The sequence below is a fragment of the Zootermopsis nevadensis genome, unplaced genomic scaffold, assembly GCF_977971745.1.
Source record: "Zootermopsis nevadensis isolate Lab colony 2312 unplaced genomic scaffold, Znev_1.0 Znev_ptg000010l, whole genome shotgun sequence".
In the NCBI taxonomy this organism is placed as follows: Eukaryota; Metazoa; Arthropoda; class Insecta; order Blattodea; family Termopsidae; genus Zootermopsis; species Zootermopsis nevadensis.
The window spans coordinates 17528284-17553651 of record NW_028259142.1 but is presented as its reverse complement, the minus strand read 5'-3'; the positions used below and the strand labels follow the sequence as shown (position 1 = coordinate 17553651).

General features: G+C 37.0%; 1 protein-coding gene and 1 long non-coding RNA gene across 4 annotated transcripts in view; one reads left to right on the top strand and one right to left on the bottom strand.

Annotated features, from left to right (window-relative positions):
* The window catches only part of CngA (Cyclic nucleotide-gated ion channel subunit A), an 80075-nt gene that overhangs the window by 36945 nt on the left and 17762 nt on the right, over positions 1-25368 (bottom strand). The gene's annotated exons all lie outside the window — the stretch shown is intronic.
* The window catches only part of LOC147874272 (uncharacterized), a 79470-nt gene that overhangs the window by 38513 nt on the left and 15589 nt on the right, over positions 1-25368 (top strand). The window lies entirely within an intron of this gene.

The window sequence follows — 25368 nt, the reverse complement described above, 5'->3', positions numbered from 1 at the left end:
CATATTTCCACCATCTTTAAGACTGAATATCGAGGCAGTATCGGCTGTAATTTTAATGCAGAGAGAGATAATGTTGGGAAACAAAAGGAAACAGCATTATGAGACACTCGGTGAGTCGCAATGTTAAGTGCGTCCCGTTCATTGGCGAGTGAAGCATGAGTGACGGATGCGGGTCGTAGTGTACGATATGCGAATCGTTAATCACAGTCGACCCTGATGGCACCCACTTCTCAATACAGCTGCGATGATCGATACGTGAAGTGTGAGCTAAAGGACAAGCCCCCGGACCGATGTTAACCCAATTCTTGTGTCATAAAGACGATGTCATTTCTCCTCTCTGGTTTAAAGTGAGAAATTGGGATACAGACCCATTACTTCGTACATCCCCCCGAAACAAGATCATAATTTATTAAATACGTCGTGCATGGTATACTGTTCTCTTCTGTTTCAAGTACTTATTTATTTAGGCTTAAAACTTTTATAGGGTAGTCCCCGCTCTTACGAACAGTTTGTTCCTGGAGAGAGTTCATAAAGTGAGTCGCTATTTAGCATAAGCGCAATGTTACAACTGGAGTGTTACGTTCCCGAAGTAATAAAAATTATAAAAAAAATATTAGAAGACGACAATTTGATTGCACAAAACGGGACATTCAAGCAACAGAAGCAAATTATTACATACTAGAGTAGAGCGCTACTTTCGGAGCTCCTCGGGGGGTTAGTCAAGTTTTAAAAAAAATTGAGTAAGAAACTAAACCATCCCCCCCGAATGACGTCATTTTTTGATAGACGACAAATCACGAATTTTTATAGTAAAACACTAAAAAGTAGCAGAATGAGTAAAAATACGTTTTGTAAAGAACAATGGAAAAATAAACGCGTTGTTTAGTGGAATCCCAACAAAAGCTGTATTAGTCCCTCCTGCTGTGCTGACACATCGGCCCCCTCATTTCGGTTTTATAAACAAAAGACAATTTCATAGCCCTGATGACGGAGGCAGTATGACCTCTGAAACGTTGGTAAACATCGACCAGATTACACAGCGCAACAACCCAGAAGACAGAAATCTTCATACTCTGATGACGGAGGCAGTATGACCTCTGAAACGTTGGTAAACATCGACCAGACTACACAGCGCAACAACCCAGAAGACAGAAATCTTCATACTCTGATGACGGAGGCAGTATGACCTCTGAAACGTTGGTAAACATCGACCAGATTACACAGCGCAACAACCCAGAAGACAGAAATCTTCATCGCCCTGATGACGGAGGCAGTATGACCTCTTAAACGTTGGTTAACATCGACCATACTACACGGCGCAACAACCCAGAAGACAGAAATCTTCATACTCTGATGACGGAGGCAGTATGACCTCTGAAACGTTGGTAAACATCGACCAGACTACACAGCGCAACAACCCAGAAGACCGAAATCTTCATACTCACCGCTGTGAAAACCTCAAATCTTACAAGTTAACTGTCGTGGATTTTGATTGGCCAGCACGATGTAAACCTAACTGCGACACTTGTTGAACTCGAATGGTCGCCAATTCAAGTGAGAACATAAATAATGATATTGCCGTAACATCAATCTCTTTGGCTACAGATTGTGGTTACTGACGCCCTTTGCTTTAACATGGACAACCGGTCTTATTGCTCTCTCTGTAACACAAATGTTACAAAATCGTTGCTCTCGGAGAGTTGTATCATTTAGGAGTGGCTCTAAGACCATTCGAGATGTAATGACTGCTGTCCACAAGACCGATGCTTCAATCAATCTAATGCGCAGGCCATGAGATTAAAAGCAGCAACTACTGAGTGTAACTGACAATGAATAATTTCATTCTTCCTCCGTTTTCAGAATATACTTCCTGAATAAAACTAAGAAGACCGTTTATGAATAAATGCTTTTGTTTCTATCTTCCTTGTAATTCCTATCTCGGTAGGTTTCGAAAGTTCATTGCCGTAAGTGGTTTGATATCGGCTTATCAACTGCTGAGATTAGAGAGTACCAAATGAGATGTAATAAGATGAGCATGATTTTCTGCCAAATGCTGTATTAAATTCACAAAGCATTTTATTTTTGTTGAATTTACATGCGGGAATTATGTGGAATAAATTAAATAAATAAAAAAATAATATATAAAAAATAAATCTAAATAATAAAGAAGGGATTAAAAACATTAAAATTGATACATATTTATCTCCTTTCTGAAACGTTCACTTCGCTTGCGTTTTTCGGTCTGTCAGGCTCGGCTTATTTTAATTTATATTGTATAAATGGCATTAAGAGGCCACAATTTGTTTCAGTTAAAGACAGAAGTCATCCAAGAATATTTTAAAATACTATTCATATTTATGGTTAAATATAGCTTCGTATTTTGATGATCTTCAGAAATATTTGTCTTTATTCTACTAGCCAAATTAAAATTATAAGCAAACTCTGCGACTGACTTGCTAAGTTGTTAACGTAAAAGTAGGTAGTATACATAATTATTGCTGACTGTAAAGGCTTAAAAGCTGATATAACAGACAGACGTCGGAAGGTTAATTATCGGAAAGCGGGACGTCAGTTGTTACCATCCAGTTCCTAGTAACGGATGATAAACATCGAAAATCCACCTGGATGTCCAAAGTATTAAACGCACTTCATCGTCCACAGATCCCGAAGTTAAACTTATAAATGCTTATTAGAAATTTGTGACATGTAATGGTTTACTTCAGCCTGGTGTACATATATTTTCCAACGCCTGTGCGTTAGTCTGTTATGTAATTACAGAAGTATTCATGTACCACTTCAGTTTACGCCTTCAATATAGACTACCCACTATGGAACTTTGTCGGAGAAGTTTCCGCACAGGCATGGCGTCTCATATGGAGAAACTGAATGAGAATGATTGTCGAACATTTTCGAACTAAACATGCATTTTTGCGGATTAGGGCATTAAAAAAGAGAAAGACAAATGAGAAGAAGAGGGAACGGGACTAGGAGACAAAGAAAAGAGAACAAAGGAAATTAATTCTCTTGTGTCATTTCCAAAGCTATATTGTTTTGGAAACCATTACTCCATAAAAACCGACGTTTCTCTGATGACTTGGATTTGAAAGTGGCAGCGATGGGCTAACCAGAGAATGACAAAAAAGGAACTCTGCAGTTTAAAACTTGTCAAGTTGTTATCGATCGTTCCGAAATGACTGACTGTTCTTTATAGATATCTCAAATTGACACGAAAATAACATTGCTAATAATTTGGGTACGACATTCTCAGAGCTCTGATTGTTAGTCTGAAGGAATTAAGGCGCTTATTAATTAAAATAATTCAGAAGAAAGTCTTATTTGACTTCCTCATATCCTGTTGTAGATATAGTAAATTAAAGGTCGTACCACGCCGAGTCCCAGGTTCACGCTCAGGTTAGTCCATGTGGCATTTGTGGTGGACAAATTGGCACGCAGACAGGGTTTTCTCCGAGTCCTTCAGTTTTCACCTGTCATTATTATCTCACCGCTGCTCCATATTCGCTCATATGTTATCTGGGAGATGGACAGTGGATCCATTAGAGGCCCACTTCCACAGAGACGTAGGCTCACCCCATCGCAACAGTAACAATAACAGTGAAATATGAGTTATAAATATGTGATCTCTTGTAGTTTTCCATAATAAAGCGTTCACTATAATAGATATGAGAAAATAGGGCCTGTAATTAATATTGTCTCGTTATCATCGTAGGCTGCATGGATAATCTGGCGGCTCGTATGCTTCCCATAGGCACCATTAAGAAATAACTCATGTAAACGATTTGGCTGTTGCAAGGTAATCGCCTGGGTGAGGTGGCCTATGTATAGGTTCACGTTATGTGACAGAGTCCTCAGGTTACCAGTCGACATCAGCAATCAATCAGCTGTCACGGCCACAACATGGGGTATCCGTTTACATTCGAAACTCTGCTCTCTATCCTTCATTGTTCACAGTGGCGGAACGGAACTTCTAGTGGTGCTCCAGAAGCCACTACGCCAATGGTAAGCATACTACTGCCCGCGAAACCCGTGAAACATTCAAACTGGTCCGCGTTGATGTCCAGATATTTTTAGTAATATTATCTGTTATAAAATTTTATATATTTAATGAGTGATTTAAGACGAGTTCATTACATAGGAAATTGTCCGCCAGACACCGAATAAAATTTTGTTTTATCGTATTACAGTAGAAAGAACGTATTATGATCTCTAAAGAGGACATAAAGATTGTATCAGAAGTTACAATTAATTAAAATTGTTGGGAACTCAGTACCCTGTTTATTATTTTGATTTATTATCCATACAACTGGGTATTATAAAATCGAGTCGGGCTTGGTTTGATGCGTTTAACACTTGAGAACACCTTTTGGAATTTAGGATGTCTTGTCCGAATTAATGATAATGTTATGCCTGTCTGTATATGTATGCAATGTTAAGTGGATCTCATGGCCCTCAGGTTGTGGACAGTCAATAAGGGATGATTCTTTAGCATTATATAAAATGATACACAGAACTTGGGCGGATTCTTTGAAACGATCTGTGTATGTTTTTCATGAGCAGACAATGGGAATGATGGTCATTCAACGACTTTCGACAGAATTTTTCTTGCAAGGGCCTCCTTCATAACACCACCGGCCTGGTCTCTATAGCTGTCCATTCCCTTTTCAGGGTCATGCCACTTGTCTGAGTTTACGTCCAGTTCGTATTGCTTTTTCTTTGTTTCCTCCTTTTACACTGAAAGTCTGTCCTACGAAACGAACAAAGGAGAAGCTTGAAACGAATGATTACCGGCGGATTCAGGTTACCGGCTCTTTTTATCCTGGCTGTTTTTATTTTCGCGATGGGGTGAGACTATGCCGTTGTGGAAATGGTAACGGTAACGGGCCTATTGTCCGTCCCCCACACAATACACGAGAGAATGTGGGGCAGCAGTGGAATCTCTCTCTCACTTCTTCTAAGATCAGTAATGCGTGGAACTTTACCTCGAAAACCCTCATACGCCTTCATGACATGGTGCTTGGGCACAGAGACAAATTTACCTCGTTGAATTACATAAATGGTTGTGGCACAGCTTTGACGGATCGCAGGTCAGACTAGAAAGGTCTATAAACCATTCAGATCTTCAAATTAGACCTGAAGCCATGAACAGTGACAGTAATGGGGTTAATACTGACCTCTATCAAGCATCGCCGAGACAGGAGATGTGTAGAAACGCAATATACGTCATTTAGCATCACAGAGGAATTATAGTAGTGAAAGATTTAATTAAGAAATTCGCTGCCAAAACAACAGTTTTTAATCAAATCAGGACTTACGACGTTGCAACTAATCCTAACCCCAGAGTAATTCTTAAGAAGATAATAATTGTTTATACAATATTTTATTTTCCGTCTATACACAAACTTAAAATAATGTTGTTTAAAATTACTTAAAATTATAACATTCTCAGTAGATACTGCATCTTGTTACATTTTTTGTATCGACGACATGTTTCAATGTGTATTACATCATCATCAGGTCGATCAATTTTAATATATTTTAAAAACTGTTGTACATCTTGCGTTGCGTATATTGATTAATTTGATTTGTTTTTGTCTCTTCCTTTAAATTTGGAGGTTGTGCTTGGTCTACCGTCTCTTAATATCGGACACACAACACATCAATTACAACCCGATATAAAACATCCAAGCACAACCTCCAAATTTAAAGGAAGAGACAAAAACAAATCAAATTAATCAATATAAGCAACGCAAGATGTACAACAGTTTTTAAAATATATTAAAATTGATAGACCTGATGATGATGTAATACAGATTGAAACATGTCGTCGATACAAAAAATGTAACAAGATGCAGTATCTACTGAGAATGTTATAATTTTAAGTAATTTTAAACAACATTATTTTAAGTTTGTGTATAGACGGAAAATAAAATATTGTATCAATAAAACACAAACATGACGCAATTAAGATATAAATAATTGTTTATCTAGTCAGCATATTCCCCGCCTTTATTGTAGTTTCAATTCTTTGTTCACAGGTTTCCAATATTGAGTCATACCTTGAGCCCAACCACACATTTACACCCTATTCATTAAGATGCTATCCTACCACAACTACTGCTATTCTAATACCATCCTTTCACATAAGTGGCCTAAACCCTTGAGGTTTTTCAAACAGAATTTTTTATGCATATCTAGTTTGTCCCATTCGTGTCATATCCCCGTCCATTTTATCGTCATGTTTAATCACTCTGATTTATTTAGTAAATTTTATCCCATATCACATAACCTCAGGAAATGTTATAAATCGTAATACAAGCAAATAAATGCATGAATACAAGAGATTCAGAGAGGTCCGTTTGACTTTTAGTTTCTAATTAATATGAGTTTTTTACGTGAAGTGCTTGGAATGAATGCATGTAAGGATAGTTATGTCCTTCCACACGTTTCATTCCCGAACGGATGTTGATACTGGGGCATCTACACTAACAGGTTGGCGAATATAATTCGTATCGGCCCCATAAAACCTTATCTTATTTTAAGCTCAAATCACGCTTTATTCCTTCTAAGAAATGGCTTGTCGTACAAAAAATTGGCAAAGAACAAGAAATATAGATCTCATTAATATCTACAACCCCTACATGGAATATTTGTTGTTGTCGTATTTGATGAAATACAATGAAAATAGTTTCAAACTCTTCTAATATGTATGAAATGTGTTACATTTCCAAGATATTTGTCTGAAATATATAAAAAATTAAGGTAAATTCATCGGGGTATAGATCGAAATCCTCTTTGTTCAAGTGCCAGAAATTACTTGATTAAAATGTCTTACCGTGTTTCTCCTAGCTCCAGTTATTTTCAGTAATTTGGTTTGCAGTGCACGTGTGACTGCTGTAATGATGCGGGTTACCTGTTGAATTGAAATAGTCGTTACCCACGCCGCCTGTTCAGTGGATACACCAAAAAGACACCGTGAGCTTATTTCCCCCCGACTGTCTTAGGAATTCGAAACATTCTCAAATACTTCAAACAAAATCACTTTTACCGTGTATTCTGGGTGTGAGTTTCAGTGCGTAAAGGAGTAGATCCAGAAACGTTTCTGTCGAACGTCATGGATGCGTGTACGCGCGCTTCTATATTATGTCCCGTATTGGTAAAGTTTCTGAGACGCACTGACCCATCGTTCAAGGAATCCTGCCAACTGTCGAGAAATATTCATAAATCCAGAGAAGTCGTAAAGTTAACCAGACAATACATAATCCGTAAAAGCTATATGAAGATGATGAATTTCATTTGCATGTTAAGTATATGTCAGTTTACTCAAGCTGTTTCTTGGTGGCAACTTCGTAAGCGTCGCGAGGGAACCTGTAAACTGGTACGAAGAATGTGTCTGTATTTCTGTTATTGATTCAAAATAAATGCTGCAATTTAAAACAGAAATTTAACATTCCCTTGTACTTTAACACTGTTGTACTGAAAGGCTGCGTTAATAATTAAAAGTGATATTTTGTTCACGAAATAGATTAATGCACTTAATCTTAATTAAACCCTGAAGACGGCCGGCAAACAGTTTCTGAGGAACTAGAACGTTCTCTTAATATCTTTCCATGGTAAAGTATTGTTCTTAGAGTTGTAAAGCCTCGAACACTTTTAATTTTTAAGAGACGTCAGAATAAATTTTTGGCACTAATATTGTCAAACACCAAATAAAATAACATTTTAATGGATAATGTTTTAAATTAAATATACAAGTTTAAAAATTGTAACCAAACATTTCGATCAGCCTGTAAATTAAGTGAGCTGTTGCCTGATTTTCAATGCGTACATAAGGGACAGCAAGAGCTATATGAAAAAAATATGAGGTCGGCCGCAATTAAGCCGTCGGATCTCGAGGAAAATTTCCCTTTATGTGTTTTAGAAGCAGTTCACCTAATTAAGCTATAGTGCACATTGGAGTCTGGCTTCTGAAGCCATTACCGGGACAGGAAATTACAGGACATCGTACAGCAACTGTAAATGTCGATTGCTTAAGCTACATACGATTTACTTTTCATCTTATATATTAACTAATTCCATAGAGCAGGATTTTCTTATGAATCTGGCAGTCGCTCAGCTTGTCGATACGATTTTTTTTATTTCATGGAAGTCCTTTACGCCCTGTTCCGTTAAGATCCGTTTTAGTAATATCTACCAGACTACGCTGTGTATCATCTCATAAGACAGCCAGTTTCAAACTCGAAGCCGTGAGAACCTCAAATGTCAACCAGATACAACAGAGTTTGTGTAATATGCGCTGAACCGTCTGTGTTATATCTACGTATATTGTAAATACAGTCATACGAACATTATTAATATTTTAATTTCATAAATCCAGTTGTTTCTTAGTATAATTCGAACACAGCCACCTTGTTGGTGTTGTTTTCTTGCTTAATTAAAACAAGATTTCGTTCCTGTAAGTCCTATTCCAGTTTAACCGTCGTAGTGCTAAATCTCGGAATGTAATTTAGTGTCTTATGATCTAATGACTTGCTAGCAGATTTAAAGGGAAGTACTTCAAAACTTTTCTTAGCCTTTACTGAATACGGACTAATTAAAATGTGTATTGCTTCGGATTAAACATTTATATATCCTCGTTAAATTCCGTTAGTCCTGGGATATTTAAACAGATCTTGAGTAGAAATGTTCCAGAAGTTGACAGAAATGAATAGTAGTATGGATGTGAGTGAGTAAGCAAGTGGGAGTGTTCGTGAGTAATAGACAGCATGAATGTGTGGTTTAGTGAGTGGAGCGTTAGTAAATGGCAGAGTTAGTGAGTGACAACCCCAAGCCTATCCAAGACTAACAGTGACAGATATCAATCCGTGATTTACCGATGTGAAATCGATTGTTTACTTCTTCCTGCATTGTGAAGTCTCGTCGAATTCACCGGAGATTCGGTGTCATAATCCGACGGTTTCTCTGTTTGAGGTGGCTGTAAGTTTTAATAATTTAATATCCTTTCTTGCTGTGAAAATCCTTTCTTTATTTAACACTTTCTATGTAATTGTTTTAAAATCCGTTAAGACTACAATTGGTTTTCCAGAGACAATGCACTGACGAACTTACGATGGTGGACAACCCTTACTAATCTCTTTCGAATTGAAATTTTCCATCTGAATTCTCTTTGACTCTATTTTGTCATTGGTGTTCAGCATTTTCTGATTTATCTCTCTATGACTTTGATTGTTGTATGCGTAATAGTGCACCTGTAACTGAAGCAGCTTTCTCGTTTTGTGTACTGTCTGGTATACTAGAAATTTGTCTGGGAACTAGAGAGTATGAGAGTGAGGCAGACATTGATCGATGGGGTTACGATGCAGTGAATGATATGATGGAGTGGCTCTGTAGGTCCTCCGAAACACTGAAAAATTTAATTCATTTGTGGATAATGTGTGAGGATGTCAAACGTGGAAGGCTGCTCTTCATTGTACTACACATATTTTCCAAGTATGTTCTTTGTTATTTTCAATAACTCATAGACCTCTAGGTTGATTTATCGAAGATACTGATTTTGGTCCCATGGAAACAAGTGAATTTCTTCTTCAGCAGAATACGGAAGTCATAAAATTATTATAGGCAACCGTAGTGAAGTTAATAATATTATATTATGATATTGAGAAATTTTATATAAGTTAAAATATGAATTCGTGTAGTCTAGGAGGGGGAGATTGCAATGTTGCACTTTACGTAATTGTTTCTGAGTTATAACAGTGAGAGAAGCCCACGATGACCGTCTGTTGTCACGGAATGACTGTCCTCCAGCTCCCAGTTGCATTAATGTAATGACTCTCTTGCGTCTGAAGCTAGTTCCTATTAAATAACTAAGCTTCACGTGGCATGCAAAGCAAGTTCAAGCAAAATAATTCTGTGAGGTAAGTTATTTTCCTCTTTACTCAAACACCGTCATCTAATTTTATGGTGGCCGCTGAGTTACAGCTGCGCTGTAAACTTTGTCGAATCCATTCTCTCTGTGCAGAATTGGCTTCATAAATTGTGGGCTTTTATTCAAATTTGCCGTAGCCTAAATGACAGCCATTCTTATCATCATAACGTCATAAATAATTCTGAACTGTCACGTCGTCATCAAATAGCGTATAAGTCATCAGGGCGACGAGTACTCGTTCAATACATGAATACCGTCACGTGCAAAACGACTAACTCAGTGGAAGCATCGAATTGTTGCAGGTGATGCACTGCTTCAGATCGGTACGACCGTATTTCAGCTGGTCTGTCTCTCGATGAGCATTTGTCACAGACAGACACCTCCTGTGTCCCGAAATGTTGTTACCAGTCGGTATACCGTCCTGTCATTCGGTATTTATATTTGGAATAAATAAGGTTTGATAATGTGAGTGGATTTATCTGGCTCCAAATAATGACCACTGTCTTGCTGTTTTGAACACTGTAATGAAATTTCGGGTTCCATAAAAGACGGGGAATTTCATGAGTAACTGATCTACTCTCAGTTACTGTGCTTCATACATTGAGTTCACTCAGCTTCAAGATTTATATTAGAATAAATTCTAACACTTCAAAGCCGATACGCATTGCTAAATTCTTTACGAACAGCAGAAAACTATTTCGATGCCAAGGTGTGTTTGGAAACAAACATATGTTCTGCTCGTGAATGTGCAACTGACTTGATCAGCAGCCTAGAACAAGGGTCACGACTCAGATGTCTCAGGCGAGAATGGGGGATTACCCATCGTTATTATACAGGGGTACATCTGCTCCTGATTTAGATTATGTGCCAAGGTACGTGATTTTTGTGAAACACATACAAGGTGAAGCATTTTGTAAGGAGTCGTTATGTATCTCAAGTAGCTTCCGGCTGTCTGGAAGTTCATTACAAGTTTTCGGAATTCAGTACGTCCCGGGATTGTGAGAGACACTTTGTGCGTCGAATACGCTGCAATTGGAACAATCTCTACTCTAACATCCGTCGGTAAATTGTGTTGTTCCGGCACAGAATCCTTTCTGGCAACCATATTGCAACAGCAGGAGAGGAGGATCGATGCTTGATGAGTCTCATTCTCTTCTTCCTGAACGTCTCTCAAGAGTCGGAGTTCTCGAACCGGTCGCGACAGCGCTGTTGCTTCACGTCGGGGAGGTTTCGTAACGCGGTCCGGAACGGCGGAGACTGGATTGCAGAAAGAGGAAAGACTGAGACGAGACAGAGAGGAGAGAACAGATTGAAGGAAGAGATTTAAGAGACCACATACACTATTGATAGAGCAAGCTGGGTGGTAAGAAAGAAAGGACGACTGAAAGACAACGCACGTTGAGAATGATTGGATGAACGAAAGACAGTTGGATAAAAGAGCGGATAAATGGAAGAAATTAAGAAGATACAAGCACAAGAAACAGCATTGCAAATAAAATAGGTGTGTTGAAAAGAAATAAATGACCTAAGGATAATGAAAATTAAGTAAAGGGATTGAAGGAAAGAGGAACTTGACTGAATCAAGAAAAAGGTACAATAGAAGAAACACCAAAATTAGAATATAAATAACTAAGCTTAACTAAGTTTATGATATATAGAAACATGTGTAAGAGAATTAGAGAACATGAATATGATTTGAAAGATAAACAATATGAAAGAATCCCAATTAGTTCTTATTGAGGGTATAGCATTATATTTTTGCGTGTCTGTAAAATATGTTCAGCGATGAATGTAACTTACAACTAAGCTATATAACAGTTTTTGTACTACACAGTTTCCTCTGGATATTGTATGTTTATAGTTTATGTAATGACACTGTCATTAGCTTAGACTATATAGTTTCGAATAATGAATGATTAGTTAAAATTCCTATAAAACCAGAGAATTTATTCATCGTCTAAAGAGATGGGAAGACGGTAATAATTGGGTGGGCAACGCTGTAAAAGAAGTTGGTCTTGACATATCTGAAAATACGTACACTATCCGTTTGGATTCCACTGGATGATAGTATTTCACACTAGAATTTACATGAATGGAATTCAATAATTATATATCATAAAGAAGCTTTAGTAAAAATTAATCACTTTCAGTTAATAATAGTTTTTATTTCTCGATGAAATAGTCGTACAGTAAATCTAACACAAAAACAACAAAACATCTCTTATTCTCGGGATGCTGATAATTCTCCCTTCTAATGAGATAATATTTTGTGATGAGGCATATAACGAAGTGTTAAATGGAGGCTGTGAGAAGTTTTATCGATTTCCTCTGCCTCTCACTTTCTTTTTAAAATAGAAGCTAAGTGCTCAGACAGCGATGTGAAGGCTAAAGAAACAGATAGAGATAAAGTTATCCCTGTGCTTACACAAGACCCCGAGAGTTAGTCGTTCAGTTCTGCACATTTTCAGATGTTGATAATACGAGTTCACTGTTCCTTTAACTCCAGGAAGGATGAGCGAGATGTTACATAACTATCTCCTACTTGAGATATTAGGTTCTCATGTCGGCGAGTATGAAGATGATGGTCTGCTGGGATATTGTGCCGTGTAGTCTCGTAAAAGTTAACCGACGTTTCAGGGGTGCTCGCAGCCTCTATCGGCAGGGGTATCGCGCACCGCCAAGCTATTACAGTGTTTATATTATCGGCGGTATAAAATTACAAATCCCAAAAGCTTATGGATTTCCTCATATTTTTATATATTATTAGGGAGGTACGTATGAATGGACAAGTGGGCACGATGATACCACAAGCTTTACAGTCATTTCATTTTATTTGTGGTAACAAACATTTAAATAACTTCGTGTATGTTGACGATCGAGAACTCTACGAATCCACATACGCAATGAACAAATATTTTTCAGTATAGAGGAACCTACGTTCATAGGTCGACGAATAAAATGATCACTTTGTACGTTAATTTTATAAATTACTACACAAGTGGATTCGAGGACGACGATGCATGCTATTGTATCATTCTAGGGCAATTATGTGTCCAGGGTCACTTTGTCTTCCTCTTCCCTTCCTTTTGTATTTGTCCGTGTTCTTTTTCGTGTCTCTGACGCACTGCATTAAATCAGTACGTCCGTAATTTCATCCGTTTTGTCCCTCAATGAGAATTTGCCACAGACAATCTGTTTCTGTGTCCCGAAATTTTGTTGCCGTCAGGTGTTTTGTTGTGTTATTCCTTAATTCATTGCCATGATACGCATTGCTAAATGCTTCAAGAACCGCGGTATACTGTTCCTACGCGAATTGATGTTCGATACTTAACACACGTTCTGCTCGTGATTACACCATGATAGCACCAACACAGCTTTTGTGCAACTAACGTGAGTAGCAGGGTTCCTTGACTTAAGCGTCACGAGGGAGGTTGGGAGTCTTTTACACGATTTTACACCGCTTCTGATTTAATTTTTACACAAGAAGTACGTTATTGTTGGGTTGCTTTTTAAATGGCTTATCCTGTATGTAGGTCCGAATATGAATCATGTCCAGTTACGCAGTCTAACAGGACGAAGAATGTTTTCCACTTATACTAATATGTGGAAATTAATTACCTTCCTACTCTCGGACACTCGCTTACTGCAGTGTCATAAATGATCTTTACCGAGCAATTATAGTTATAGAGACTGTGGGTGTGGCCGGGACTCGTGCTTCGTGTTTTGATAGTTTGTTAGTGTTTCGCTCCAGTGCCAATTCCGGAACTCCACTGACGGCGGAAAACAAATAAATTTCAGCCCGTCAGTTTCAATTTTATGTCCACCAAATGTTACGAAGTCTTCATATATCCAACGATATCAACCAATAGCGGTGTTACATGGGAGAAATTTGGTGAAAACCTATTGAAATTCAAGTGGGAGTGATTTATTTCGTATTTTAATTCTTAACCCTCTTTCTTATTTTATAAAGACTTTTTTTTTACTTTTATCTCCTCCTCACTTTCTTTCATATTTTCTCCCATGCCTTCCACATCTTAGTAAATATTTTAACCCAAATAACATTCTAGAAATTTGGCGGTTGTAACTTATATAAGAATTCTAGTGGTTGTAACCAAAGTAATGTCGCAGAATTGTAGCTGCTATAACTCCCGAAATGTGAGAAGAATTTAGTTGTAACTCATATATCTCAAGTAATGTCACAGTAGAAGATCTGAATAAAACTGTGAAAATTGTTTTAGAGCATTATTTGCATTATTCGAGATCATTAATGTGCATAGTTCCGTCGTTTTGGTGATAAATGATAGAGGTTTCTACTTGCTCAGGTACCCCATAAAGATGTATTTATAGGCCTCTGGATTTTAAGCGTCTTCTTGGAAACGCATCATCAGAAAGTGCTTTCTTGTTCATATTTAACACAAAATGACTGAGTGCTCGAAGGATGCAAATCCACTCAATTATTGAACCAAACTAAATTAGGAATGACCGAGTTGTCTGTGTTAATGTGATAGTACAGGATGGACCGTGTGCGATCTCGAACTGAATGTGAGGTCTTGCATGTTGTAAGGAATCCTTCACTCGAGAGCTGTTAGTTCCACGTGCCCTTCGGAATACCCGGAAAATATAGTCAGGATGAAACCATCAACTTTTATTAAGTGCGCAGGGAACTGAGAAAAATACTAGAACAGACGAATAGAAAAGTAATAAAATTCTGACAGTTTGTACTTTAAGAATTGTTTAATTTCTTGCTTTGTTTCTATCTACCCTCTTGTCTTTAATTTTTGTTTCTTTCTGTTTCTCTGTATTTATTTCGGCCTTTCTCTTTTGATCTATTCTTAATTCTTTGAACACGTTCCTTTCATTCGTTTACTCTTTCCTTCCACTGTGGTATCTTCCTCATATTTGTCTTTCCATTCTCGAAAGTGTTATACCATACACTGAAAAGCAGTATCATGTATATGTGTGTTCTGAGGTACAGAACGAGAATTGCTAGTCACCATAGTCGAGTAATAAATTTCATTAGAGTCAGGCTATACTCCAGAGTTTTGTGTGGTTTTTGAAAAAAACGTCACTGTTGTTCACATGTAATTGCACTCCCACTCACTGCGATCTACCTTACCTACGTTTTCAATTTGTAAATATTGTTCTTATGGTTCACTGATCCTTCGGGTTTGCTTCGCGATCACGACCAATGATGAATCTCTTGCCTGATTAGTCTGCATCCGTGCGTAGGCAACGGAAATTGAAATTAATTTTCGAAATACAGCATTGAATTAAAAAATCACACAGCGAAGGCTTAGATAAAGATAAAGGAAACGATATAAAGAGAAAATTTAGACCTGCTTCGTTCTTCTAAGTTCGTTTCAGTCTAATATTAAAATATAATTTGTGATTCCAGTTAACATATTATAATCAGTTTAATAGGGGATATGTTTTCCTTCGATTACCCTGTTGCTGTTCCATGCCCATGGCGAATGGAGGCTGAAACATCCGGTGTAAGGAGTGGCTCTGAGTTGGTTGAAAGCAACGAGACCCATGGGGCCTCTCAATGTGCTAAGACGGAATTTAAAGTTCTTAAACTTAAATTTATTTCCACTTAATATTGTCGAAAAGGTTTAGATTCAACTTAAAAGTGTTCCTTTTGGTGACAGTTGTTTTCAATCTTTTATAAATTAAATGATAAAGGCTACTAACTTTGTGGCCTTGATTCTGGTCGCGTAAAAATTACTTAGCATCCTCTGAAAACCTATTTTTTATATAGGTTTTTATCCCAACGGTCTGTTAATCAAGATCTTTGAAGAACTTTTAAGCCCGGTTGCCTTTAGATGCTTCCCTTTCTGCACATGGAATATGACAATTATGATTTAATAATTTACAAATTAGTAGTATATTTCGAGTCATAATTTTCTGAGAATTGTCACATACAAATTATTATAACAATTGTAACATTGTCATACTTGTAATTTTTGACACAGAAATCTTGTATGCATCTACATATAACCACGTAACATTCCACATACTTGGTTTTATTGACTAATACACCTTAAATCTATGTTATTCTCTCAAAGCGAAAGACCTAATTTTAAAAATGTGTAACAATTTATTCCTCATTTCAAGGGCATTTTATATGCGCCTGACACAGCCACAGTTTCCTAATTGCGTCTCGACGCGTTTGCATTACGTTAATTGTAATTTGTTGCTTTATTCGACCTTCAGTTGCCAATATCTGCGTCTAGTGACGTACGTTTCGAAGTAATTTTTAAAAGTACAACATAAATAATATCGATTGTAGGTCTCATGAAGCATGTTTTAATATTATTTCATTGTGTGCCAAAATACATTGCAAAGTTGCAAATTGATTTGCGCTGGTATTACTCCAAACTCAGGATTTCGCTCTACAACCGTTTTGGTATTATTGATTTTTTACGAGTCTATTTTAACTCCGTTTGTATGTAGAGTCGAATGAGAAAGTGATATTGAATTATAATTGTCGAGGATGTGAAAGGAGGCGGTCGTTATGTAACGGCACTAACGCGTTTTCAGTGGGAAGGTGTTTATGTCAAGTTTTTCTCCCACTCGCTGTTAGGGTGGGCCATACGTACACACGCGCAAACGGACTTGATGGTACTACATAAGATTTTATATAAAATTATTTAAGAGGTTAAAAAAGGACATTGCCGCTTTCTTTCCACACGTAAAACCGCATACCGTCGGATTTAAAATGCGAATGAACAGCCAAAGTGACATTAACACGACATAAATTATATTAAACTTTTCTTCGTTGTTACAACTAAATATATGAAAATTTCATAAATTCAGCCTAATCGTATATTTTTCATGATGATGGTAGCTACAGTTATACTCCGTGTATCTACAAACTGGTTAAAGATGAGGGGGGGTGATAGGTCTTTTCGATTTTGCCTCCGGAGCAAAACGGCTTGTTCCGCCCAGCGAATGACCACCGAAGCACGAAACTGAAAGAATGGTTTTGCTTTCTGACATGCAGACGGCAGGACTAGTTTTATTTCCACACTGACGTTGACTTTATATCTGTAGACGCTCTGAATTTTATGACCACTTGGCGAAAGAAGCGAGACGGACCTCAGCATTTGCGATCCCCAAGAGCTTAAAGTCGTACACTCTCTTCTCGAGCCATGCCATAATGATCGACAGTATACAGAGTGTTTCAATAAAATACTAAGGCATTATAGTAAGCACAAACATCTATACATATATCGACTAAAATAATTAAAAGAATTATTATTTCTGTACTATTTCGAATGTGGAGTTGGTTACAGACCTCCGTAAGACTGCTTGCAGTACATTTCTTTTCTCAGAAAATTATTAATTAATTATTTACATGGTCACTATCCCTTCTCTTAATTTGTGGCCGAAATGGATATAGCCATATTATGAAATACATTCAGCTGATATTAATATTCTCTCATCAGACCTCCTTGTTGTTATTTTGTGTTCCGTCCACAAAGCCAATTCAATTATATGGTATCGTATCTGCCTCTCTCCTTTCTCATCTCCGAAATTACTGAACTGTTTTCTATTAGATTTTACATTACACCACCCCCAAAAACTGTAGAGAAAATTTAGTTTGATTCGTATCTGTCCAATATAACCCTTGCTCTCCACCATGCTCCATTCTAATTCTTTTGATTCAAACAAAACACATCGTACGAAAAAGTTGGCGCATAAGATGAAAGCTCCAATAAGGGCTGCAATTCTTGTGTGAACATTGAATAGAAGTCAATTCCACTACTGCTAACAGCGTTCTTAAAATTATTTGTGCCTATTTCAGGTGTCTGGAATGACAACCGAGGTATATTCGCCAAGCAATTTTCATTGTTCATGCAAGGAACCCTACTTCTGACACCATGTTGCAGACCCACCCAGTAAGGTTACACTATAATCACCCCATGCAACTTTAATTAAAAGTAGACACTTGTCTGGACAACCAATTATCGGAATGTTGAATATTAAAATCACGCCTCCTACTGCATTAAAATGAGATTTACTTAAAAACGCAATTAAAAGTGGTTCCGAACCAATGCTAACGATAAACAGCAATTAATCTTTATCACTCTTACCGTAAATCTTGAACAGTTATATTTTCTTGTAACTGATACCATTAACATGCCGGTACCAGAGACGGCCGGCCTTGGCAGGTTATTTTCGGTATTAAGAGATAAATTCTTAGGTTATTAATAAAATGATCACAAATGCTTAGTAGCTAAGCATCTTGAAGGACAGAAATGTTACCAGTTTAAGGTACCTATTATCCATTATTAAGCATTCTCCTGTGGGCGGTCGGTAACTCGGCTTTATTTCTGTAAGATAACTTTTATTAACTGTTCTTCCGAGTGGTCTGTTCCCTTCAGATTTTCCAACAAAAACTGTGTAAACACTTTGGCTTTTATAGCAACAGCAACCTCGGTACTTCCCATAGGCATTGGTCTTACGAACCGCTATTTTTATCAGCGTGATATTTTCAAAAACGTGAACCCCACTCCCCCCCCCCCCCCAAGGCGTTTAGTATAATACTATGACTTGTATTTGTATAAAATGTATTGTACCGCCACGGTGGCCTAGAGGTTAGAACGCTGGCCTTGTAGTCCTGGGGTCTCGGGTTCGATTCCCGGCGGTGCCCGAATTTATAACTTGTGTTGGGCAAGGCAGTGGTCTAGGCAACACGGAGTTTTCCTCCGGGGGCTTCCCCGGTTTCTCCGTAGCATCCCAACACACACAGAAGAAGGCAATGGCAAACCACTTCTGGATCATCTGCCAAGAACTTATATGAACAGGTCCCAGTCCGAGAAAAGGATGGAAGGATCCTGTTCATATGGACCTGTCGTTAGACAGAACACTGAATAAATAATAATAAAAAACATGTATTGTATTATTATGACTTATTGTACATCCTATTGTCATCTGACTAACTTATGGATCCATGGAATGTAATAAAGATATATGAATGTATTGTTATGCAATTGAGCGCTACTTTCAGTTGATATGCAGTTCCTTTTATGTGATTAAGGAATATGAATTCAACAGTATTTTGGAAAAAGTTTTATTAACGATATAATAAAAAGATAAAATACAATTAAAAACCATTCATCATTTGCGCTGTCATTTGACGTGTAGTACAATTTATAAGTTTTTTTATTGTATGCGTAATAAGCGAGTTTATTACTGACGCTTGAATCCCTAAAGTTTATGGTTTCTATTGGCAGAAAATTAAATTTTTGTTTAGTGCAATGTTCTGTACGATGCTCCGATACATCCCAGTATATCTTGTTATCGGTCTTAGTTACGAGATCCTGATACAGCGGGCTGTGCGGAATACCACAATCGTATGCACTGAAATTGCTAAACAGCACTAACAATACAAGTCTTTTGCAAGAGTGCGTAATTAAAACTTCTTTTGAAATTGACGTTTAATTTATACTCTTACTACATCTAAGGAACATTGTTCTCTAATACGCAGTAATATAAATTAAATTATAAGAAGCGAAAAATACAGAAGAGAAATGTATTCATAACGTTGTTTCATTTGGTTCTTCAAAGTAGTGCTTCACTGACGGAACAGTAATTTTGATAAGTTCTGTAGAGACATCACTGCACACAGCCTTGTATTATTTTTCTTTGTGTTTTGCAATACGGTATCTGAAAAAAAAAATATTTCAAATAAAATTCGTAGATATGAAAGAGATCTATAATTTCTATCGACGAATTTCTTTTTATACGACGAGCCTTTTGTAGAAGAATTGTAGGTTCAGTGTAAGCGTAATGCAAAGTACTGGTTACATTGGACCTAGTATAAGAACCAAAATAAAATTCGCTAAACAAAGTTTAATGTAAACCCGCAATGACATGTTTTATTAAATTCTGTAGAATATTTTCGGATTCTGGAAACAGAAGGTACAACATTTTGCCGTTTTAAGTGACATACGTATATTTCTTCAGATTCTTTTGCGACTTTTCTTATCTCGTTAGCTTTGATGTACTTTTTTTTTTGGCAAATACGAATCTAATCGTATTACTTGCATTTCACTTGGTATATAACACACCAAAATATCTGCAATAAAAACTGTACGCCTTAATTTGATCTGTATTTTATGTTCAGCACCAGTCCTTCTATCTAAAATATCTCGACAGCTTTTATCTTTAAATGTAATAATAATGTATATTATTAAGCTGCTGTGACATTTCAAGTAGGAGTGCGCTACTTTATATTTGTCATGTATTGGCCGTTTCTGTTTCTTGTAAAAATTTAAACTCAGTGGTGTTTTACTGTCATTATTTTGTAAAAGTGTTGCTTATAATCTGTTTTTTAAATTTAAAATCAATCTGTCGTCCATAAAATAGATTGAATATGTCTCATAAATTTATAAATGACCCACCACAACTTCGTTGTTACTCGCTAAATCCATGCATTTATGGATTAAATTTAACATAGCAGCAAAGAATTTCAGACTAATTACTTTTATAATTTTGTAGTTTTAATGCGTCATGTTTGTGCTTAATTCAGTAATATATTTATTTATTTCCGTCAGTACACAAACTTAGTTGTTAAAATTGGTGTTATTAAAGCTAAAACTTTAAAATCTGGCGCTTATCATCGCTATTACGATGTTACAATATTTTAGCGCTCATTATTTTATTTCACAACATGTTTCAATGCAACCGCATCATCTTCAGGCTAAAATGTAAACTACAAAACAAACAAATCAACGATAGTTGCATAATAAATATACATTAGTTTTAAAGACAAAAATAGCGCCAGATTTTAAAGTTTTAGCTTTAATAACACCAATTTTAACAACTAAGTTTGTGTACTGACGGAAATAAATAAATATATTACTTTTATAATATCACGATGTTCGCGTGTATAACCGGTTGCTCCTAAACTCAGGCGAATCGACAGATTTTAGCGAAAATAGGCAAGAACGTCATGAGGTTGCCTCGCCTTTATTCCCTACCATACATGTGTATGCATATGTATTTTATTTATTCAAATGAACATGATGTTCTTGTGAACATTTTGGGTGAGAAAAGATATGCAGGGTTTATTTCCGTCAGAATTCGTGCACAACGCCTATACTTGGCTTCTCGTTTGATGACGTATGATCCGTAAATAATTCTACCCACCATGATGCATTTGAGGTTGGTTTTATAATTAAATATTGTAAATTACATTTAACTTCTCTTTGTTTCTTTGTTTCTTTATTTCTTCTTCCTTTCTCCCTTCGTCTGATTTCTGTACACAAATGTGCAAAGAAAATTTGTAACTCAACATTCCTGTCATCCAGCAATCACTGTGGAAAATGTAATAGGAGGTCTATTATAAAACCGAGGCAGCCTGGTTCTCTTTTGGCGAAGAATCGAGAGCCGCCACTGCTTGCAAGTATATTGACGCACAGCATCTTGTTTTATTCCTTCTGAACTCCTATTGTCTCCGAGGGGGTTCAGTGGAATGCCTGTGTTGTCGGTCCCAAATTGCTCTCTCTCTCTCTCTCTCTCTCTCTCTCTCTCTCTCTCTCTCTCTCTCTCTCTCTGTTTATTTCTCACAAAACGCTACGTCGTTTCCCGCTGTTTGTCCATGCTGTAGGCCTATCGATTTTATTTAAACACAAAGAGGAATGTGGTCACTGTGTACCTGACGTGTGTCCATGGTAGCTTGGAGAACGCAAAAACGTTCGTTGCTAATTTGTTTGTATATGCGATGATGATAATTATTGTAAATACAGATATATTTCGTCCTTTCTTTTATCACACACATTGTACTAAAGTCATGTGGTATAAAAGACCACTAACATTTCGTAACGTAGAGTAACTAAGCTTAGCTTATGTGTCTAGGAACTGAGGCATCTTTCCTTGCGTTTTGTTAAAGAGTTCGGACACAATACTTAGAAATAAGAAAATATCGTAAGACTTGAGGTTCTCACAGCGGTGAGTATGAAGATTTCTGTCTTCTGGGTTGTTGCGCTGTATAGTCTGGTCGATGTTAACTAACGTTTCAGAGGTCATACTGCCTCCGTCATCAGGGCCTGATGACGGAGGCAGTATGACCTCCGAAACGTTGGTTAACATCGACCAGACTACACAGCGCAATAACCCAGAAGACAGAAATCTTCAAGAAAATATCGGTTGAGACCAAACATATTTATATTCTCCTACCAGTTTCATTCGTCTTGTGTTGCACTTCTGTTGCAGAAATGATCGCTGACATTCGTAATATAGAACTACGGACACCTTTTATCGCTCGTTAAGTAATTATGAATAGACGCAATTGAGCCTAATAGATTGTTTATTTGACGACAGTATTTTAACTGACAAGTCTTTGTGCAGAATTCACGAATAAGTAGATTCAGGAAGTCGTGAAGTGACGTAGCCATCAAACTATAATTTAATGATTGAAATGTATCATAATTTTTACACGCCTATGGCCGTATCTGTGTTGTGTTTAACTATGGATATGACGGCGGCTAAAATATCTCTGAATTTATTCTTCAGACTTATCCCATCTTTCTTTCAAGTTGCATTGTGTATATAGAAGTGTGGGACGTTCCAGCGTTTTATACAATTTCAACTCTCTCTCTCTCTCTTTTTCCTTACATATTTTAACGCGCTGATTTACACGTGGAGTGTACTGCCGGTGTATAGGTTTGTGTGTGGCTGTTAAAGATAAAGCCCGGGGTGAGGGATCGAAACTGCCGTAACAAAGTGAGGAACATGAGCTTAACTATCTCTCCCGCCGCCAGGGTCGCACTGGAAAATTTGCGCATCGATAACTTCATTTTGAAAATGAGCGAGTGGAAAGTGTACTGCAATGGAATTCGTAAATTTTTCATACGTGTTCCTCGATATTTTATACACCTCTTTTATCTCGATGTCCATATGTTACGAGTGCAAGTCCAGTGTTGCAAAACCAATCAGTCCACAGGTATCACATTACAGGAGGGTAGAAAAATATTTTTACTTATAACGTGTTAGATTAAATATTTACTATACTGGAAAGTGTTAAACATATAAGCTCTACAACTGACTTGAATCATCGTTTCTGTGCAGTGGTTCGGATTCTTTAAAATTAAGTTGAACATTATTTACCCTAAGGATTACAGTACACTGACGCGAAATAAAACTCATCCGACAACTTGTAGTGTAAACTCCTTAATATCAAATTTAATCAAAATCCCTTTAAAAATTTCAGAGATATAACAACGTATAGTGCTCACAAGAACGTACCATTGGACGCTACCCTGATCTACTCGAATCAGTCTCACTTCTTCATACCCTATTTTCCAAATCCATTTTAATATCATTTACGTGTTCCTACCTAAATTGTATATGAATTTACGTTTGTATATATTTCGCCTATCTACTCTTGTCCTACACGTTTCCTCCACATCACTTGCCCTCGTTTCACTTTCTTTACAATCTGCTTTTATTTGATATTTTAAGTTTTCTCTCCACGTAGGCATATCCTTCGAACTTCTGTCTCACTGTTCAGTGCGCCACTGCCTCTGTTCCTTCTTCCAGACCGTGAAGAAGCTTTCCAGCTAATTTCAGAAACTCTCAACGCTGCGAGGAATCGACCTCGAAACTCAACACTTAACGATCACTTCATAAACTGCCTAAATTTCTTGTACCACAGCTTATTCATATCCTCTTCATACTCCTGCCCTTTCTTCTTTCTCTGATCTCTTTCGTTTGTCCTCTGCAGATTAGGTTGTTTCGACTTCACATCCAAACCTTTGAATTCAATCCCTGTATTTCTTTATCATTTATGTTTGTAGTAAAAAAATCGATTCTTGAGTCTAAGTAAACTTGTAGTTCCCTACCAAGATTGGACGATCGGTTGGGGATAAAGAAATTTGAAGATAGTACTGTGGAATGTATAAAGGGAAACAGAGATTTGTTGAATATTCTTTATCTACGGGATAAGGACTTAGTGTTATTTCCAGGTCAGCAGTAGGTGTATATTTATAACGTGTCTACATACGCTTTTACACTTGATTCATGATGTGATTAACTCTATAATTAACGCCCATAGCAGCAGACCATGTCAAAATCGTTAAATTATGGAAACTGCGATTCCGTTGTCAGGATGTGATAGTGCTAGATGTCATTCACATACTTACAATAGAGAGAACTGGCTGTGAGTTAATACAAATCGATGTACATAATGGGGGGTAATTTGCTCAGAAAACCAGACGAGCCAAAGTCGGAATTAAACTGATGTACGCAGTGGAATATTGTATGTGGCACCAGAATAAGAGACGTAAAGCAGATCAGTAAGCTACTACCTAGTAAAATCGAAGTGCATTTTAAAGGTATTTTACCATTCTAGTGCTAAAAATCAAGATATCCTTCACTGGATAATATTATTAGATAATATGAGCCTGAACCAAAAACTTTATTAATAACGAAATAGCATAATTGTGGGTCTTCAGCTACGAAATCTTTGGCGTTAGAAATAAATAGATAAAATGTGGTATTAATATTTTTAAAACAAACTCAACATTGAAAGGGTTACCACTGCAGTACTCGGAGACTGGAGTCATAAACGTGTCACTGGATGGTGACTATCAACATCAGCAGATCAGACGTTTTATAGATTTCTAAAAGCAGATACAATTCTAGGAAATCTTGATGACATTTAGTTCTCTTGCTTATCTACAATCTGACTAAATTATAACTTGAAATCCCTGTCCTCTGAGTGTTTCAGCCTCGTGTTTAAATTACACATTTTGAGTTCGTTACTAATACTTACACTGAGTCTATATGCAAGAAACTCAGTTTCGTCTGTTTTGTGTTATTTCCATCAAGTTGTGTAAAAATTTACGACTTCCATATATTAAGCCTGTCCGCTGCCGTTTGTCTGTATATCACTCTTTTAGCCGTAGGTTCAATATTCTTTGTCACAAGTGTAGCTAAACTTAGCTGAGGTCTACGCTGTAATACAGCTTAAGGAGTTCTGCACATATGGGCTGTAATACCACGGACCGATTCCCTTGAAACTTTATCTCTCAGTCTGAGAGAAGAACACAGATGGAAATTGTTTAAAAAGAGTGCCGAGGAAAATTTTTTTACTTGCAAATGATTAATCAGTACATAAATTAAGAAAATTACGCTGTGAGGAACATCATAAGATACATCATCTAGTAGGCCCATAGTCAAATCCATTAATTAAGATGGATGAAACAGACAGGACATGTAGGACGCATGGAGTAGATGGGACTGTACAAAATATTCATCACAAAAATCTCAAAACATCGCTTTCGATAAATATATACGTAATGGAGGAAAATACATAATTTAATCTAAGAAAAATTATTTTTGAGTTTATGACTGGATTTAAATGGCTGTCGGTGGGGGTCTTATGGCTAACATTTATCAGCACGATGATTATCGTTAAG